The following is a 19,370-nucleotide window of genomic DNA, read 5'->3' as shown; positions in this document are numbered from 1 at the left end:
AGCCAAGCCAGTGACTTCTTGATCAAGCCAGTGACCTTGGGCTGTAAACCAGTGACCATGGGGTCATGTCTATGATCCCACACTCAAGCTGGAGATCCCATGCTCAAGCTGGTGAGCCCACGCTCAAGTTGGATGAGCCTATACTCAAACCGGTGACCTCGGGGTTTTGAACTTGGGTCCTCGGCATCTCAGGTGGACACTCTACCTACTGCACCACTGCCTGGTCAGGCCTAGTTCTACTTCTTCATGTCGCTTCTAGAAAATTTAAATTACATATGTGGCTTACATTTATGGTTTGCATTATATTTCTTTTGAATAGCTCTAATCTAGATAATATGCTAAAAAATCTGATAGGAATTTTAATTATATGCCAATTTTGAATCTTTCCCCCCAAACCCATTTTTCATAAATGCTATTTATACTGTTTGACAGTGACTCTCAACCAGGGGCAACTCCACTCCCCAGGGACATTTAACAATGTTTGGGGCCATTTTTGCTTGTCACAAATAGGGAGATGCTATTGACTTTTAGAAGGTAAAGGTCTGGCATACTGATAAATATACCATAATACACAGGACTGTGCCCCAAAATAAAGAATTATCTGTCTCAAAATGTCAATTTTGTCTCTGTTGAGAAACTCTGCTACAGGGTAACAGGGAAAGGAAGAAAGGAAAAAGAAGAGGCTGTTTTTTGCGTTTGTTTTTTTTTTTTTTGGCTTCCCTTGCCAAACTGCCAACACATGTTTTTGGATCTGAACTTGGAAGGAAAAAAACAGGCAGAAAACTCCCAACCTCACTTTATAAAATGGCTGATGGATTACAAATCTGCAAATAGTTAGAAAAATTAGGAAGATGGAGACAGAGGCACTGTGACTGAGAGAAGAACAGAATAAATGGAATTCTCATGTACTACCTTATTAGTAACAAAGAGCTAATACGGAAGAAGTAAATCAGAACATCTCTGGATACTTCAGATTTTCACTCCCCAACAGAGAAAAAAATAATTAAGACAGGAAATTTTCTTAGTTTAAGAAATGTTAAGAAGCATAAAATGGAATATAAGGACAATGAGCAAGTCATACTGAAAACTGGTGTTAGTTGCAGAATGGGAAGGGAAAGTATAATTTCTTATTAACAGTTTTCCCTGGGAGATCTTTGGTAAAACCACCTTCTATTTCTGTGAAGTTTTATTCTCACCCCTCCTTCTATAACAGGAGAATCTGAATCCTCCCTACTAGCAAACTGACTAAATGTACAGAGCAAAGTAAAGAGTTAGAAATGGCTTGATGAACAAGGATGGTAAGAACTGTAAATTATTAATGCATTTCAGTGAATTAGATCCTTAGATTTTTAATGTTAAAAAATTGATATATAACATACAAAATACAAATCCTAAGTGTATATAGCTCAATAAATATTTATATAAGTATATGTCTGTATAATCAGAACCCAGATCAAGATATGAAGGAGAGTGGAGGGATGGGCAAAAAAAGTGAAGGGGATTAAGAGGTACAAATTTTCAGTTATAAAGTAAGTAAGTCACAGGGATGTAATGTCAATAATATCGTGATCATTTTGTATGGTGATAGAAGGTTACTAGAACAGTCGTGGTGATCACTCCCTAAGGTCTACAGATATCAAATCATTATGTTGTACACCTGAAATTAACATATTGTATGCCAACTACACTTAATGTAGTACCTGGCATACAGCATATACTCAGCTAGTTTTCCCTTTTCTAATCTCAAGGTAGACAGGTATTGTAGCAAAAGTTAGTTTTGCTTTGAAAAAATAATTCTAAATAAGTCAACATTTTAGTGAGAGTTCTTTTCCTAATCCTGTTAATACTAGTTTCCCAGAAGCTTTTTGAAATAGCAGCACTCAACAGCACTGAAAGCTGGAAACGGGGGTAGACAGACAGACAGACTCCCGCATGCGCCCGACCGGAATCCACCCGGCACGCTCACCAGGGGGCGATGCTCTGCCCCTCTGGGGCGTCGCTCTGTCGTGACCAGAGCCACTCTAGCGCCTGGGGCAGAGGCCAAAGAGCCATCCCCAGCACCCGGGCCATCAACGCTCCAATGGAGCCTCGCTGAGGGAGGGGAAGAGAGAGACAGAGAGGAAGGAGAGGGGGAGGGGTGGAGAAGCAGATGGGCGCTTCTCCTGTGTGCCCTGGCCGGGAATCGAACCCGGGAATTCTGCATGCCAGGCCGACGCTCTACCACTGAGCCAACCGGCCAGGGCCCTGTCACCTTCTAACTGGTTTTCTTTCTGCCCTTTCCCTCCACCAACTGCCTCCCTTTCCTCCCCCCACCCCATAACCCCCATACTCTTGTCCATGTCTCTGAGTCTCATTTTTATGTCCCACCTATGTATGAAACCATATAGTTCTTAGTTTTTTATGATTTACTTATTTCACTCAGTATAATGTTATCAAGGTCCATCTATGTTGTTGTACATGATCTGATGTCATCACTTCTTATGGCTGAGTAGTATTCCGTAGTATATGTACAAAAGCTTTTTAATCCACCCGTCCACTGACAGACATTTGGGCTGTTTCCAGATCTTCGCTATTGTGAACAATGCTGCCATAAACATGGGGGTGCATTTCTTCTTTTCACACAGTGCTATGGTGCTCTTGGGGTACATTCCTAACAGTGGTATAGCTGGGTCAAAAGACAGTTCAATTTTTAATTTCTTGAGGAATCTCCATACTGTTTTCCACAGTGGATGCACCAGTCTGCATTCCCATCAGCAGTGCAGGAGGGTTCCCTTTTCTCCACATCCTCACCAGCACTTATTCTGTGTTGTTTTGTTGATGAGCGCCATTCTAACTGGTGTGAGATATCTCATTGTGGTTTTAATTTGCATTTCTCTAATGATTAGTGATGTTGAGCATTTTTTCATATGCCTACTGACCATCTGTATGTCCTCCTTGGAGAAATGTCTATTCATTTCTTTCGCCCATTTTTTAAAATTTTTATTTATTTTTTACAGAGACAGAGAGTGAGTCAGAGAGAGGGACAGACAGGGACAGACAGGAACGAAGAGAGATGAGAAGCATCAATCATTAGTTTTTCATTGCACATTGCAACACCTTAGTTGTTCATTGATTCCTTTCTCATACGTGCCTTGACTGTGGGCCTTCAGCAGATTCAGTAACCCCTTGCTGGAGCCAACGACCTTGGGTTCAAGCTGGTGGGCTCTTGCTCAAACCAGATGATCCCGCGCTCAAGCTGGCGACCTCAGGGTCTCGAACCTGGGTCCTCTGCATCCCAGTCCAATGCTCTATCCACTGTGCCACCGCCTGGTCAGGCTCTTTCGCCCATTTTTTGACTGGATTGTTTGTCTTTCTGTTATTGAGTTTTACAAGTTCTTTATAAATTTTGGTTACTAACCCCTTATCAGACATACTGTCAAATATGTTCTCCCATTGTGTAGTTTGTCTTTTCATTCTGTTCTTCTTGTCTTTAGCTGTGCAAAAACTTTTTAGTTTGATATAGTCCCATTTGTTTATCCTGTCTTTTATTTCACTTGCCCGTGGAGATAAATCGGCAAATATATTGCTGCGAGAGATGTCAGAGAGTTTACTGCCTATGTTTTCTTCTAAGATGCTTATGGTTTTACAGCTTACATTTATGTTTTTTATTCATTTTGAGTTTATTTTTGTGAATGATGTAAGTTGGTGGTCTAGTTTCATTTTTTTGCAGGTAGCTGTCCAATATTCCCAACACCATTTGTTGAAGAGGCTGTCTTTACTCCAATGTATGCTCTTACCTCCTTTGTCAAATATCAGTTGCCCATAAAAGTGTGGGTTTATTTCTGGGTTCTCAGTTCTGTTCCATTGATCTATATGCCTGTCCTATGCCAGTACCAGGCTGTTTTGACTACAATGGCCTTGTAGTATAACTTGATATCCGGAAGTGTGATAGCTCCCACTTAATTCTTTCTTTTCAAGATTGCTGAGGCTATTCGTGTTCTCTTTTGGTTCCATATAGATTTTGGAATACGTGTTCTATATCTTTGAAGTAAGTCATTGGTATTTTAATTGGTATTGCATTGAATTTATAAATTGCTTTGGGTAATAAGGACATTTTAATGATGTTTATTCTTCCTAACCATAAGCACGGTCTATGCTTCCACTTGTTTGTATCTTCCCTGATTTCTTATATCAATGTTTTATAATTTTCCGAGTACAAGTCATTAATCTCCCTGGTTAAATTTATTCCCAGGTATTTAATTTTTTTGGTTGCAATGGTGAAGGGGATTGCTTCCTTAATTTCTCTTTCTGACAGTTCATTGTTAGTGTATAAAAATGCCTCTGATTTCTGAGTATTAATTTTATATCCTGCCACCTTGCTGAATTCATTTATCAGGTCCAGTAGTTTTTTGACTGAGACTTTAGGGTTTTCTATATACAATATCATATCATCTGCAAATAATGATAGTTTTACTTCTTCTTTTCCAATTTGGATGCCTTTTATTTCTTTTTCTTGTTTGATTGCTGTGGCTAGGACTTCCAGAACTATGTTGAATAAGAGTGGTGAAAGGGGGCACCCCTGCCTTGTTCCTTATCTTAAGGGGATTGCTTTTAATTTTTGCCCATTAAGTAAGATGCTTGCTATGGGTTTGTCATAGGTGGCTTTTATCATGTTGAGGTATGTTCCCTGTATTCCCACTTTGCTGAGAGTTTTGATCATGAATGGGTGCTGGATTTTATCAAATGCTTTTTCTGAATCTATTGAAATGATCTTTTCTCTTTCCTTTTGTTTATGTGATGAATCACATTGATTGATTTGCAAATATTGTACCAGCCTTGCCTCCCAAGAATAAATCCTACTTGATCATGGTGTATGATTTTTTTCATATATTGCTGGATCCGGTTTGCTAATATTTTGTTGAGAATTTTAGCATCTAAATTCATCAGGGATATTGGCCTATAGTTTTTTTTCTTTGTGTTGTCTTTGCCTGGTTTTGGAATCAGAATTATGCTTGCCTCATAAAAGGAGCTTGGAAGTCTCCCTTCCTCTTGAATTTTCTGAAATAGCTTGAGAAGGATAGGAGTTAGTTCTTCTTTGAATATTTGGTAGAATTCACTTGTGAAGTCATCAGGCCCAGGACTTTTCTTTTTTGGGAGTTTTTTGATAACTGTTTCAATCTCATTTGTTGTAATTGGTCTGTTTAGGTTTTCTGATTCTTCCAGATTAACTTTTGGAAGATTATATGTTTCAAGGAATTTGTCCATTTCTTCTACGTTGTCTAGGTTTTTGGCATACAGTTCTTCATCATAGTATCTTCTTACAATATTTTGTATTTCTGTTGTATCAGTTGTTATTTCTCCACTCTCATTTCTAATTTTATTTATTTGAGTCCTCTCTTTTTTTCTTGGTGAGTCTGGTTAAAGGTTCATCGATCTTGTTTACCTTTTCAAAGAACCAGCTCCTGGTTTCATTGATCATCTGTATTGTTTCTTTAGCCTCTATGTCATTTATTTCTGCTCTGATCTTTCTTATTTCCTTCCTACTACTACCTCTGGACTTTCCTTGCTGTTCTTTATCTAGTTTTTTTAAATGCAGGGTCAAGTTATTTATTTGAGCTTTTGCTAGCTTGTTAAGGTATGCCTGTAATGCTATCAAGTTTCCTCTCAGGACTACTTTTGCTATGTCCCATAAATTTTGAGTTGATGTATGCTCCTTATCGTTCGTTTCTAGATTTTTTTTATTTCTTCTTTGATCTCATTGTTAACCCATTTGTTATTTAATAATCTGCTATTTAGTTTCCAAGTGTTTGAGTATTTTTCAGTTTTTCTGTTGTGGTTGATTTCTAGTTTTATGCAATTGTGATCAGAGAAAGTGCTCAATATGATTTCAATCTTCTTAAATTTGTTGAGACCGCTTTTGTGCCCTAACATGTGGTCTATCTTAGAGAATGCATCATGACCACTTGAAAAGAATGTATATTCTGCTGCTTTAGGGTGAAAGGTTCTGAAGACATCTATTAAATCGAGCTGATCTAGTATGTCCTTTAAGTCTTCTGTTTCTTTGGTAATTTTCTTTCTTGAAGATCTATCTAGTGATGTTAGTGGGGTATTGAAATCCCTACTATTATAGTATTGCTGTTGATCTCACCCTTTAAATCAGGGGTCTCAAACTCGCGGCCCACGGGCCGCATACGGCCCGCCAAACAATTTTGTGCGGCCCGCAGACTAATCCACGAAGTTCAAAATATTTTGGATAAAATTAAGTAAGCCTAGAGGCCTACTTGTATTTTTCATTCCTCTAGCATCCTAGCTAGATATTAGCTTAGTTAACAGCAGTTGTGATGCGAACTAGTTTCTGGTCGTTTTGTGACACTGAGTAAACTGCATTTACGATTGTGCTTGTTGTACTGATTTTTTTTGTTTTCAACTGCAGTGAAAAAAGTGTTGCTTAACAGTTGCCTTTTGTAGACCTAGTGTGGCCCGCCGAACGGCTGTGATCTTGCTCTGCGGCCCACATGCTGAGTTGAGTTTGAGACCCCTGCTTTAAATCCATCAAAGTCTACTTTATATATTTAGGTGCTCTTATATTAGGTGTGTAGATATTTATAACGGTTATATCTTCCTGTTGGATTGCTCCCTTTATCATTATGTAGTGACCTTCTTTATCTCTCACTATAGCATTTGTTTTTAAGTTAATTTTGTCTGATATAAATAATGCTACCCCAGTTTTTTTTTCATTTCCATTTGCATGAAATATTTTTTTTCCATCCTTTTCTCTTCAGTCTATGTGCATCTTTTGTTTTAAGGTGTGTCTCTTGTAGACAGCATATGTATGGGTCCTGTTTTCTTATCCATGCAGCTACCCTATGTCTTTTTTTTTTTTTTTTTTTTTTTTTTAAAAGGCAGGTCCCCAATCTTTTTTTTTTTTTTAATTTTTTTATTTATTCACTTTTTTAGAGAGGAGAGGGAGAGACAGAGAGAGAGAGAAGGGGGGAGGAGCTGGAAGCATCAACTCCCATATGTGCCTTGACCAGGCAAGCCCAGGGTTTCAAACCGGTGACCTCAGCATTTCCAGGTCGACGCTTTATCCACTGCGCCACCACAGGTCAGGCCTACCCTATGTCTTTTGATTGGATATTTTAATCCATTTACATTTAAGGTTATTATTGATATGTAGTTGTTTATTTATTTATTTTTTTTTAATTTTTTTTTTTTTCATTTTTCTGAAGCTGGAAACAGGGAGAGACAGTCAGACAGACTCCCGCATGCGCCCGACTGGGATCCACCCGGCACGCCCACCAGGGGCGACGCTCTGCCCACCAGGGGGCGATGCTCTGCCCATCCTGGGCGTCGCCATGTTGCGACCAGAGCCACTCTAGCACCTGAGGCAGAGGCCACAGAGCCATCCCCAGCGCCCGGGCCATCTTTGCTCCAATGGAGCCTTGGCTGCGGGAGGGGAAGAGAGAGACAGGGAGGAGAGCACGGCGGAGGGGTGGAGAAGCAAATGGGCGCTTCTCCTGTGTGCCCTGGCCGGGAATCGAACCCGGGTCCTCCGCACGCTAGGCCGACGCTCTACCGCTGAGCCAACTGGCCAGGGCTGTATGTAGTTGTTTATTGCCATTTTATTTTTTAAAACTGTATTCTTCTTTTGCTATATTCTTTTTCTCCTTTAATCTGTTTACAACAGGTCCCTTAGCATTTCTTGCAGCCTTGGTTTGGCTGTAGTGAATTCCTTGAGTTTTTCTTTTGTCCTTTTTTTTTTTTTTTGAGCTTTTTATTTCTCCTTCAATTTTAAATGATAGCCTTGCTGGATAAAGTAGTCTTGGTTGTAGACTCTTGTTTTGCATTCCTTTGAATATTTCTTGCCATTCCCTTCTGGCCTCAAGTGTTTCTGTTGAGAAGTCGGAAGTCATCCTTATGGGGGCTCCTTTGTAGGTGATAGTCTTTTTTTCTCTAGCAGCTTTTAATATTTTCTCTTTATCACTTAGCTTTGGTATCTTAATCATGATGTGTCTTGGTGTAGATTTCTTTGGGTTTCTCTTTAATGGAGTTCTCTGTGCTTCTTGCACTTGTGAGATGTTTTCCTGCCGTAATTGAGGGAAGTTTTCAGTTATAATATGTTTGAAAAAAGTTTCTATCCCTTGTTCTTTCTCTTCTTCTTCAGGAACCCCTATGATGTGGATGTTAGTTTCTCTTCATGTTGTCACAGAGCTCTTAGTTTCCTCAGACTTTTTGAGTCTCTTTTCTTTTTTCTGCTCTGCTTCCGTGCCTTCATTTATCTTGTCCTCTAACTCGCTGATTCGATTCTCAGCCTTATCCATCCTTTTTTTTTCTTTTTTTCTGAAGCTGGAAACGGGGAGAGACAGACTCCCGCATGCGCCCGACCAGGATCCACCCGGCACGCCCACCAGGGGCGACGCTCTGCCCACCAGGAGGCGATGCTCTGCCCCTCTGGGGCTTCGCTCTGCCATGACCAGAGCCACTCTAGTGCCTGGGGCATAGGCCAAGGAGCCATCCCCAGCGCCCGGGCCATCTTTGCTCCAACGGAGCCTTGGCTGTGGGAGCGGAAGAGAGAGACAGAGAGGAAGGAGGGGGGGGTGGAGAAGCAAATGGGCGCTTCTCCTATGTGCCCTGGCCAGGAATCGAACCCGGGTTCCCCGCGCGCCAGGCCGACGCTCTACTGCTGAGCCAACCGGCCAGGGCCTATCCTGCTTTTAATTGCTTCCATTGTGTTCTTCATTTCTGATATTGTATTTGTCATTTCTGACTGATTCTTTTTTATTACTTCAATGTCCTTTTTAATATTTGCTATCTCTTTTTTTAGGTGTTCGTAATGACCATCTATTGTTATTCTAATACCTTTTTTTTTTTTTTTTTGTATTTTTCTGAAGTTGGAAACAGGGAGGCAGTCAGACAGACTCCCACATGCGCCTGACTGGAATCCACCTGGCATGCCCACCAGGGGGCGATGCTCTGCCCATCTGGGGTGCTGCTCTGTTGCAACCAGAGCCATTCTAGCGCCTGAGGCAGAGGCCATAGAGCCATCCTCAGCACCCGGGCCAACTTTGCTCCAATGGAGCCTTGGCTGCAGGAGGGGAAGAGAGAGGCAGAGAGGAAGGAGAAAGGGAGGGTGGAGAAGCAGATGGGCGCATCTCCTGTGTGCCCTGGCTGGGAATTGAACCTGGGACTCCTGCATACCAGGCCGACGCTCTACCACTGAGCCAACCGGCCGGGGCCTAATATCTTTGAGCATCCTAACAATTGTTATTTTAAACTCTGCATCTGGTAATTTGGTTATATCTGACTCATTCAGGTCCTTACCTGGGGATTTCTCTTGATTAATTTGTGTTGCATTTCTCTGCCTTCTCATTTTGTCTGTGTAAAAGAAGGCTTTGGCCACTGGATTCCATTGGGTGTGGCCTCTCTGTTCCTTAGATGTGGTCTATCTGCACGCCTGCCACCCCCTCTGCTGTTGCTGCCTAGGACGTTGGGGTATGGGCATTTCTGGTACCTGCCCACTGGGGCTGTTGCTGTGGTTTCCGCCTCTCCTTCATGGGAGTGGCTGTGATCACATGCTCGGGTGTACAAGCCTCGGTGGCCTTGACCTTCACCCCACTCCCGTGGGTGGCGTTCTGCTTGGCCCTGAGGACAGGGGTGAGCACCTTTGCTCAGCTGCGGGTCTCCGCCTGATTCCGGGCTTTCGCCCTGCCCCTGCAGGAGGAGCCCGCTGGTTGGATGGCTGCAAGCCTTGGCTACACAGGCTAAGCAGGACTGTGTGCCCACGCTCAGTAGCGGAACTCCACCTGTTCCGGACTTTTGGCTCCACCCCCATGGGCGGAGCCAGCTCCCAAGTCAGGCCACAAGCCTCAATTCCACGGGTAGGGCAAGGCTGTGCTCCTGCACCCTTGCTCAAGGGGGGTCTTCACCCCTTCCGGGGTTCCCCCCTCCCCCCGCCCACAGACTGGACTGCAGGTGGCCCGCAGCTGGGCTTGACCACTTTTGCACATTCCCTGCTCCCCAGCCTAACAAGACTGAGCTCACACCTGGGCCTCAGTGGTGGCCAGCCAGGTTCCGCCCTTGCCAACAGAACCACACTTCCACATCCCGCCACCACCCGCCCTCAGGCAAGCCCTCAGCCGTGTGGGTGGCGCGCTGCAGCTCGGACCCTAAGACTCACTACTGTAGTTCCGAAAGCTCCCTCCTTCTAAGCGAGTCTGCTCTGAGTGCCGTGGGAGAGCTTGTTTGGCTGGTGTTCTGCTTCCCTTTGCTGGTATTGCTGTTTCCAGGGAAAATATTCACTTCAGATTTGGGGAGTGACTCGTCCCAGGGGGTAGGGTGGCTGTCTCTCAAAATGTTTCTCCCTGTGCCTCCTAGATTACACTCTCTTCCTGCTACTCCGGTCCTCTTCTCTCTCCATGTCCCCTGGAGCCCCGGGTGAGTGGTTGTGAGAGAGGTTTACTACTTGGTCCCTTTAAGAAGAATCCTGGGTCTGAGAAATCAGTCTCTTTCTAACAAACAGTATCCTGTCTTGTTTCCAGCTAAATACTGTCCATACGCCTCTTCTAGGCTCTGGGGCTGCAGTCTGGGGCTTGGTTCCTGGGACTCAGGACCCTCCCTCTCTGCTAAACTCACTTCCTGCCACGCGAGTCTCTCCCGGCTGTCGTTTGCTCCAGGGAGCTGAGCAGCCCTCTCTGCGTTTCCGCTTTTCCTACCAGTCTCAGTGTGGCTTCTTCAGTGTTCCTTGGTTGAAGAGTCCTCTTAGTTTAGTCCAAAGTTGGTTTTTCCAGATGATGGTTCTTTTTTTTTTCTTTCTTTTTTTTTTTTTTTTTTTTTACAGAGGCAGAGATAGACAGGGACAGACAGACAGGAATGGAGAGAGATGAGAAACATCAATCATCAGTTTCTCATTGCGCGTTGCAACTTCTTAGTTGTTCATTGATTGCTTTCTCACATGTGCCTTGACCGCAGGCCTTCAGCAGACCGAGTAACCCCCTGCTGGAGCCAGCGACCTTGGGTCTAAGCTGGTGAGCTCTTTGCTCAAGCCAGATGAGCCCATGCTCAAGCTGGCGACCTCGGGGTCTCGAACCTGGGTCCTTCCGCATCCCAGTCCGACGCTCTATCCACTGCACCACCACCTGGTCAGGCCAGATGATGGTTCTTAAAATTAGTTTGTAATCCACTTTGGTTCTGGGAGGTGGAAGTTGGTATGTCCGCCTACTCCAGCGCCATCTTGTCTCTCTCAATTGGTTTTTTTTTTTTTTTTTTTTTCATTTTTCTGAAGCTGGAAACAGGGAGAGACAGTCAGACAGACTCCCGCATGCGCCCGACCGGGATCCACCCGGCACGCCCACCAGGGGCGACGCTCTACCCACCAGGGGGCGATGCTCTGCCCATCCTGGGCGTCGCCATGTTGCGACCAGAGCCACTCTAGCGCCTGGGGCAGAGGCCATAGAGCCATCCCCAGCGCCCGGGTCATCTTTGCTCCAATGGAGCCTTGGCTGCGGGAGGGGACGAGAGAGACAGAGAAGAAAGCGCGGCGGAGGGATGGAGAAGCAAATGGGCGCTTCTCCTGTGTGCCCTGGCCGGGAATCGAACCCGGGTCCTCCGCACTCTAGGCCGACGCTCTACCGCTGAGCCAACCGGCCAGGGCCTCTCTCAGTTGGTTTTTAAAGCTTCTCTAGTGACTCTTTTCAGTAGTTTCTTTCCTGAACTTACATGGTGCCTGAATGGTTTGCACCACTTAATTCAGAATTTTAGTCTCTATGTTCTCATAGTTTTATTCTTTAAAGTAGACAGTAAACCCCAATAGGGTTAAAAATGTTAATTTACACTCATTCTTTACTCTCCCCACCTTCCCTATCTTGGGGCTTGGCCCAGTGGTGAGCACAAAATAGGTATTTAATAAATTCCTGTTTCAGTGAGTCCAGTTTTATATAGTGGTATGTGAATGACTATTAAAAAAACTTTCTCACCTTTGGATTATTTTGTGATGTGTGTGTGACAGAGACAGAGAGAGACACAGAAAGAGGGACAGATAGGGACAGATGGGAAGGCATAGAGATGAGAAGCATCAATTCAATTCTTCGTTGCGGCTCCTTAGTTGTTCACTGATTGCTTTCTCCTCTGTGCCTTGACAGGGGCGGGAGGGGGGTTGCAGTAGAGCAAGTGATCCCTTGCTCAGGCCAACGACCTTGGGCTCAATCCAGCAACCTTGGGCTTCAAGCCAGTGACTTTTGGGCTCTAGCCAGCAGCCATGGGGTCTTGTCTATGATCCCATACTCAAGCCAGTGACTCCACACTCAAGCTGGTGAGCTGACACTCAAGCTAGATAAACTTAAACTCAAACCCGTGACTTCAGGTTCCAACCTGGGTCCTCTGCGTCCCAGACCAAAGCTCTATCTACTACACTACTGCCTGGTCAGGCTACAACCATTCTTCTAAGCAGCAGAAGTTTCAAACACTCGGCCTCATTTTTGTTTTGGTTCCTTGTTCCCTCCTCTGTTTATGACAAATGTGAATAATCATGAGCCCCATAGGTAGTGCTTTGTGCCAAGTAAATTGCAGGTGCTCAATAAATCACAGCAAAAAGGAAACTGAACTCTAAAGGTAATAGAGGACAACTCTAAGAGATTAGGCAGTGTAGGAAAGAGGGTGGCAAATATAATTTATCAGTTTAAGTCAGGTATTTTTTGTTTTTGGAGAGACAGACCAACAGGAAGGGAGAGAGATGAGAAACATTAACTCATAATTGCGGCACTTTAGTTGTTCCTCGATTGCTTTCTCATATGTGCCTTGACTATGGGGACGGGGGTGTCCAGTCAAGCCAGTAACCCCTTGCTCAAGCAAGTGACCTTGGGCCCAAGCCAGTGACCATGGGGTCATGTCTATGATGCTACGCTCAAGCTGGTGAGCCCACGCTTAAGCCAACTACCTCGGGGTTTCTCACTGTCACAGGCATCAGCCACCGCCTGGTCAGACTAGATATTTTGTTTTTAAATCTTGCTTATCACTTGATGGGATTGAGAAATATAATCTTCTGGTTTCAATGTAATTAGCCCAAGTCCTGGTCATCTCATTTTCTTCTATGGGCTTCCCTCGTATCAGAGTAAAAGTAGTTAAGTATAAATCTTTCTTTTTCCTCTCTTTCTCTCTTTTAATTTTTATATTTTGTTGGGGTAAATAAAATACACATAACATAAAGTTACCATTGTAACTATTTTTAAGTGTACAGGTCAGTGGTATTAAATACATTGACATTGTTGTGCAACTATCACCATCATCCATCCCCATGACAATTTTTATCTTGTAGAACTAAAATTCTGCTGCCATTAAAACTCTACACCTTTCCCTGGCCAGTTGGCTCAGTGGTAGAGTGTCGGCCCAGCGTGTGGATGTCCTGGGTTCGATTCCCAGTCAGGGCACACAGGAGAAGTGCCCATCTTCTTTTGAACCCCTCCCCCTCTTGCTTCTCTCTCTCTCTTCCCCTCTTGCAGCATGGCTCAATTAGAGTGAGTTGGCCCCAGGCCCTGAGAATGACTCCACTGCCTGTACCTCATGTGTTAAAAAATGGTTCCAGTTGCAACTGAGGAGTGGCCCCATGTGGGCAGAGCATTGTCCCCTAATGGGCTTGCCAGGTGGATCCTGGTCTGGGTGCATGCAGGATTCTGTCTCATTGCCTCCGTCCTCTTACTTAAATAAATAAATAAATAAATAAATAAATAACCTCTATAGTCAATAACCCTCCACACCTTGACAGTCACTATTATACCTTCTATTTACTTTTTTAGTTATTTTATTTTTTAAAAGATTTTATTTATTCATTTTAGAGAGTGGAGGGGGAATGGGAGGATGAGCTGGAAGCATCAACTCCAATATGTGCCTTAATCAGGCAAACCCAGGGTTTTGAACTGGCAACCTCAGTGTTCCAGATTGATGCTTTATCCACTGTGCCACCATAGGTCAGGCACTATTATACCTTCTGTCTTAATAGTTTTGACTAGTTCAAGTACCTCATATAAGTGAAATTATACTGTATTTGTCTTTTGTGACTTATTTCACTGAGCATGTCTTCAAGGGTCATCCATGTTGTAGCATATTGCAGAATTTTCAACCTTTTTAAAGGATGAACAATAGCCCATTGTATGTATATTCCATATTTTGTTTATCCATTCATCATTTGATGGACACCTGGGTTGCATCCACAATTTATTTATTTATTTATTTATTTATTTATTTATTTATTTTTACAGAGACAGAGAGAGGGATAGATAGAGACAGACAGACAGGAATGGAGAGAAATGAGAAGCATCAATTATCAGTTTTTCATTGCAACACCTTAGTTGTTCATTGATTGCTTTCTCATATGTGCCTTGACCACAGGCCTTCAGCAGACCGAGCAACCCCTTGCTCGAGCCAGTGAACTTGGGTCCAAGCTAGTGAGCTTTGCTCAAACCAGATGAGCCGATGCTCAAGCTGGCAACCTTGGGGTCTTGAACCTGGGTCCTTGGCATCCCAGTCCAACACTCTATCCACTGCACCATTGCCTGGTCAGGCTCCACATTTTAATTTTTAAAATTTTTATTTATTGATTTTAGAGAGAGAAGAAGAGGGAGAGAAGGGAAGAGAGAGAAAGACAAAAGAACATCAATCTGTTCCTGTATGTGCCGACTGTGGATTGAACCAGCTACCTCTGTACTTTGGGACAATGCTCTAACCAACAGAGCCATCCTGCTAGGGTATCCATGTTTTAGATATAATGTATAACATTGCTATAAATACGTGTGTACAAATATCTCTTCTAGACCCTGCTTCAATACTTCTGGATATATATGCTACATATATACCCAGAAGTGAACCTGGTGTTAACATATGGTAATTCTATCTTTAATTTTTGAGGAACTACCATACTGTTTTCCAGGTTGCTGTACCATTTTACACTCCCACTGACAGCACACAAAAGTTCCAATTTCTGCCCTGGTTGGTTGGCTCAGTGATAGAGCATCAGCCCAGGGTGTGGAAGTCCCAGGTTCGTTTCCTGGACAGGGCACACAGGAGAAGTACCCATCTGCTTCTCCACCCTTCTTCCTCTCCTTTCTCTCTGTCTCTCTCTTCCCTTCCTGCAGACAAGGCTCCATTGGAGCAAAGTTGGCCCGGGCACTGAGGATGGCTCTATGGCCTCCACTTCAGGCGCTAGAATGGCTCTGACTGCAGCAGAGCAACATCCCAGATGGGCAGAGCATCGCTCCCTGATGAGCATGCCAGGTGGATCCGGGTTTGGCGCATGTGGGAGTCTGTCTGTCCCCACCCCCTTCTCACTTCGGAAAAAAAAAAAAAAAGTCCCAATTTCCCCACATCCACATGCTTTTTTTTTTTTTTTAAAGGTTAGAGGGAGGGAGATAGTAAGAGGGAGAGGGGAGGGACCAATGTCATGAGACTTTGTCCTATATTTTCTTCTAAGAGTTTTATTGTTTTAGGTCTTACATTTAGATCCTTGATCCATTTTGAGTTCACTTTTGTATATGATGTTGGGGAAAAGTCCAACTTCATTCTTTTGTATGTGGAGATCCAGCTTTCCTAGTACCATTTGTTTAAAATACTGTCCTTACTCCATTTAATGGTCTTGCCACCCTTGGTAAAAATCATTTTACCATACACGTGAAGGTTTATCTCTGGTATCTGTATTCTATTTCATTGGTTTAACACTCTCTCTCTCTCTCTCTCTCTCTCTCTCTCTCTTAGCGAGAGAGACAGAGACGAACAGAAAGAAACAGGGAGAGGAACAGATAGGGACAGACAGGAAGGGAGAGAGATGAGAAGCATCAACTCATAGTTGTGGCACCTTAGTTGTCCATTGATTGCTTTCTCATATGTGATACGTGCCAGGACTGAGGGCTCCAGCCGAGCCAGAGACCCCTTGCTCAAACAAGCAACCTTAGGCTCAAGCCAGCGACCACGCATCATGTTTAGGATCCCACGCTCAAACCAGCGACCCTGCACTCAAGATGGTGAGCCCGTGCTCAAGCCAGATGAGCCTGTGCTCAAGCTGGAGACCTCGGGGTTTTGAACCTGCGTCCTCTGTGCCCCAGGCCCACACTCTATGCACTGCACCACTGCCTGGTCAGGCAGTTTAACTGTCTCTTTATGCCAAGACTACAGTGTTTGTAGCTTTGTAGTAAGTCTTGAAATCAGGAAGTGAGTCCCCAGTCTTGTTCTTTCTCAAGACAGTTTTGGCTATTTGGGGCCCCCTGAGATTCCACATGAATTTTAGGTTATGTTTTTCTATTAATGCAAAATAAATGTTATTGAGATTTTGATAGGGGCTGCACTGAATGTAGATATAGATCACTTTGGGTACTACTGACATTTTAATAAGTCTTCCAAGTCATAAACATTGAATGTTTCTATTTATTTGTCATTAATTTCTTTCAGTAATATTTTGTAGTTTCCTAGGTTAATTTAATTCCTAAGTATTTTATTCTTTTTTGATGCTATTGTAAATGGAATTCTTTTTGTAATTTCCTTTTCAGATTGTTCTTTGTTCACATATAGAAATGCAACAAATCTTTGTGCATTGACTTTGTATCCTGCTATTTTGCTGACTTCATCTATTAACTGTAACAGCATGCAGGAGTCTGTCTCTGCCTCTCCTCCTCTCACTAAATTTAAAAAAAGGAAAAAGAAAAGAACCATCCTTGTATTCCAGGAATAAATCCCACTTGGTCAAAGTGTATAATTCTTTTAATATATTCTAAGTTCCGTTTGCTAGTATTTTGTTGAAGATATTGCCATCAGTGTTCACAAGGATATTGGTCTGTAACTTTCTTGTAGTGTCTTTATCTGGCTTTGGCCTCATAGCTGAATTAGGTGTCCCTTCCTCTTCAATTCTTTTGTAAAATTTGAGAAGAATTAATATTTATTCTTCTTTAACTGTGTGGTAGAATTAATTGGTGAAGACAAGACATCAGGTCCAGAAAGTTTTCTTTTTTGGGAGATTTTCAATTACTGAGTCAACCTCCTTGCTAAGTTGTAGGAATATTAAGATTCTCTATTTCTTCATGATTTAGTTGTGGCACGTTTTATGTTTCTAGAAATTTGTTCATTTCATCTAGGTTATCCAATTTGTTGGTATATAACTATTCACAGTACTCTCTTATGATCCTTTTAATTTCTATAGAATTAGTAGTAATGTCCCCACTTTAATTTCTGATTTTAGCAATTTGAGTCTTCTCTCTTTTATCCTTACTTCACCTTGCTAAAAGTTTGTCAATTTTATTGATCTTTTTAAAGAACTGACTTTTGTCCTTGGCTGATTAGCTCAGTTGGTTAGAGCATCATCCAAAAACACCAAGGTTGCAGATTTGATTCCCAGTCAGGGTATATACAGAAAGTGACCAGTAAATAAACAACTAAATGGAACAAATAAATGTTTCCCTCAAAAGAAAAAAAAATACTTCCCTCTCTCTGTCTCTCTCTCCCTCTCTCTCTTTCTAAAATCAATCAAGAAAAAAAAAACAGAACCAAGTTTTGGTTTTATTGATTTTTCTATTGTTTTTCTATTCTCTATTTCATTTATCTAGGCTCTAATTTTTATTTCCTTCCTTCTGTTAGCTTAGGATTTAATTTGTTCTTTCTCCTTTTAAAAAAATTTAATGTTTATTTTATTGATTTTAGAGGGAGGAGGGAGAGAAGGAGAGGAAGAGAGAGAGACAGAAACATCCATCTGTCCTGCATGTGCCCTAACCAGGGATCAAACACACGACTTCTGCACTCTAACCAACCAAGCTATCCGGTTAGGGCTAGTTTGTTCTTTTTCTAGTTCCTTAAGTTGTAAAGTTAGGCTGTTGATTTGAAATATTTATTTTTACTTAATTTTATTTTGAGAGCGAGAGAGCTAAGAGAGAGAGGGAGAGAAATGAGAAGCGTCAACTCGTAGTTGCAGCACTTTATTTATTTATTTATTATTTATTTATTTTTACAGAGACAGAGAGAGATGTCAGAGAGAGGGACAGATATGGACAGACAGGCAGGAACAGAGAGAGATGAGAAGCATCAATCATCAGTTTTTTGTCGTGGCACTTCAGTTGTTCATTGATTGCTTTCTCATATGTGCCTTGACTGTGGGGCTACAGCAGACCGAGTGACCCCTTGCTCGAGCCAGCGACCTTGGGTCCTAGCTGGTGAATTTTGCTCAAACCAGATGAGCCCGCACTCAAGCTGGTGACCTCGGGGTCTCGAACCTGGGTCCTCTGCATCCCAGTCTGACGCTCTATCCACTGCGCCACCGCCTGGTCAGGCTAGTTGCAGCACTTTAATTGTTCATTGATTACTTCTCTTATGTGCCTTGACCAGGAAACCAATGACCCCTTGCTCAAGTCAGCGACCTTGGGCTTCAAGCCAGCAACCTTTGGGCACAGGTCAGCAACCATGAGACCATGTCTATATGATCCAACACTCAAGCCAGTGACCCTGCACTCAAGCTAGTGAACCTGTCTGTGCTCAAGCTGGTGAGCCTGTGCTTAAGCCGGCAACCTTGGGGTTTTGAACCTGGGACCTCAGAGTACCAAGTGGATGCTCTATCCATTGTGCCAACACCAGTCAGGTGAGATATTTTTGTTTATGTAAGCATTTATAGCTATAAACTTCTCCCTTAGCATTGCTTTCACTATGTCTCTTAAGTTTTGGCATGTTGTGTTTGTTTTTATTCATCTCTAAGTATTTTTTGTTTTCCCTTGTGATTCCTTCTTTGATCCATTGGTTATTTAAGACTGTTATTTGACTTCCACAATTTTTTGAATTTTCCAATTTTACTTCTACTGTTGATTTCTAACTTCATTCCACTGCAGTCAGAAAAGAACACTTTGTATCATCTCTCTTTTTTTAATTTTTTTTTAATTTTTTCTAATTTTTTCTGAAGCTGGAAACAGGGAGAGACAGTCAGACAGACTCCCGCATGCGCCCGACCGGGATCCACCCGGCACGCCCACCAGGGGCGACGCTCTGCCCACCAGGGGGTGATGCTCTGCCCCTCTGGGAGGTCGCTCTGCCGCGACCAGAGCCACTCTAGAGCCTGGGGCAGAGGCCAAGGAGCCATCCCCAGCGCCCGGGCCATCTCTGCTCCAATGGAGCCTCGGCTGCGGGAGGGGAAGAGGGAGACAGAGAGGAAGGCGGGGCGGGGGGGTGGAGAAGCAAATGGGCGCCTCTCCCATGTGCCCTGGCCGGGTCCCCCGCACGCCAGGCCGACGCTCTACCACTGAGCCAACCGGCCAGGGCCTGTATCATCTCTCTTTTAAAACCTGTTAAGACTTCATTCGTGTCCCAGTGTATAATGTATTCTGGAAAATGTCCCCAGTGCACTGAAGAATGTACATGCTATTGCTGTTGGTCAGTGTTCT

General features: G+C 43.2%; 1 protein-coding gene and 1 non-coding gene across 2 annotated transcripts in view; both read right to left on the bottom strand.

Moving 5' to 3' along the window:
* The window catches only part of LOC136324969 (cyclic AMP-dependent transcription factor ATF-7), a 140,418-nt gene that overhangs the window by 43,405 nt on the left and 77,643 nt on the right, over positions 1-19,370 (bottom strand). The window lies entirely within an intron of this gene.
* Positions 11,554-11,629, bottom strand: TRNAS-AGA (transfer RNA serine (anticodon AGA)). The gene has a single exon. It is a non-coding gene; the product is annotated as a tRNA-Ser (tRNA).

Source organism: Saccopteryx bilineata, chromosome 2, assembly GCF_036850765.1.
Source record: "Saccopteryx bilineata isolate mSacBil1 chromosome 2, mSacBil1_pri_phased_curated, whole genome shotgun sequence".
NCBI lineage: Eukaryota > Metazoa > Chordata > Mammalia > Chiroptera > Emballonuridae > Saccopteryx > Saccopteryx bilineata.
The sequence above is the reverse complement of the archived record's forward strand: the minus strand, read 5'-3'. Positions and strand labels throughout refer to the sequence as shown.